We start from the raw sequence: 1709 nt of genomic DNA, 5'->3' as shown, positions 1-1709 counted from the left end.
GTGTTGACTAAAGAAGAAAAAATAAAAGGTTCGATAAAAATTGCCGAACGGGCGGGAAAGGGTAAGTTTCTTTGATTTCACTATTCTGACGAGCGCCTGGTTTCACCACGACTCCATACAATTGCTTTACGCCACACAGCATAGACCCGGGGCTTTCTGGCCCAAACCAGCTGTGAGCATCTGGTCAAACATGACGTAGCTTGTTTGTCCGTCTGTCTGCCTTTCTGTCTGTCCGTACGTCTGTCCGTAGAAAAACACACTGTATGTCTGTCCAGGGCGAGGGAAAAGAATTGTGGTCAGTTCTTTGCGCCGGACACAAGTCACGTGACTGGTTCACCAAAGACCGATGCGCAGAGAGGCTGCGCGGGAGGACATAGTTTCCTCTTCCTGTGCTCCGGGACTGAAATGTTTGATGATCTGGATTTACGTAAGTAGGGGTTCGTGTGTAAATGATGATGCCGGTACTGTGTGGTTGGGGAGTGGTTGAGGGTGGGGGTGGGAGGGATAGAGAGACAGAGGGAGAGGGGGGAGAGAGAAGGGGGATAGAAAGAGTTAGAGGGGAAACGAGAATGAGAGTGAGAAAGATACAAAGACAGAGACAGAAACAGACGGACAGACAGACAGACAGACAGACAGACAGACAGACAGACAGACAGACAGACAGACAGATAAAGAAGAAACGAAAAATTGTTTTTTTAAAGTTTCAGAGGACAAGAAAGAAAGAGTTAGAGAAAAAAAAATAAAGAGTAAAAGACAGAATGAAAGAATGAAAGAAAGAAACTGTCAGAGCCTAACCATTTCGTTCCTAGTGAGATCGCCAGAAGGAGTGGTTTCCCCTGCCTAAGTAAATTCTGGAACTTTTAAGCTAAAATTCAAATGCAACGGCATGCCAGTGAAAAGTGGCACTTAAGGATTATCTGTGAAATCCCTCTCAGCCTCAGTCTACAATGTTTGTCAACTTTGGACACGCCCACCACCACGCCCTCTTTAACTGCCACCTAGCTCTCTCACAGGTGTAGATCTATCTCCCGCACTTCTGTATGTCTTTGTAGGGGGCACTTAGAGTAGGAAACAAGGTTTACCTTTCGCCCCGGTCACTATCAACTAAATTAGAATCTCTCTTTTCTTTCCTTTCATTATTTCCCTTTCTTTCTGTCTTTCTTTCTTTCTTTCTCTCGCTCTTTCTTTCTTTCTTTCTCCCTTTCTTTCTTTCATTCTGTCTTTCTTTCTTTCTTTCCTTCTGTCTGTCTGTTTGATTTTCTCTCTTTCTTTTTTCTTCTTTCTTCCCTTCTTTCTTTTTTTTTCGTTACCTCTTTCTTTCACTATTTCTTTATTTATTCTTTTTTATCTGTTTCTTTCTAGACATTGTCGGTACACTGCAGAATGAAGCCCTCCCACAACGACCTCAACCTTGTTCCCCCTATCCAGGTTACACTTCTGCTCTCTGACATCATCTTTCCGCTTTCTTCTGGTCTTCCTCTTGATCGTTTTCCTGTTCTTGTCCTCCGTTCAGTGAGTCTTTTGGTCTATCTGTTATCTTTAATTATGCCGATTACCAGCCCACCTATCTCAATTTCGCTCAGGTGAATATCATTAGGGTCAGCGTCATCTGCTTCTTCTCTATCCGCTATCCTCATCATAGGCTCTTCAACACCTCTCTCTCTCTCTCTCTCTCTCTCTCTCTCTCTCTCTCTCTCTCTCTCTCTCTC

This window comes from Aplysia californica, unplaced genomic scaffold (assembly GCF_000002075.1).
Source record: "Aplysia californica isolate F4 #8 unplaced genomic scaffold, AplCal3.0 scaffold00023, whole genome shotgun sequence".
Taxonomy (NCBI): Eukaryota; Metazoa; Mollusca; class Gastropoda; order Aplysiida; family Aplysiidae; genus Aplysia; species Aplysia californica.
Note: the sequence above shows the minus strand (reverse complement) of the source record.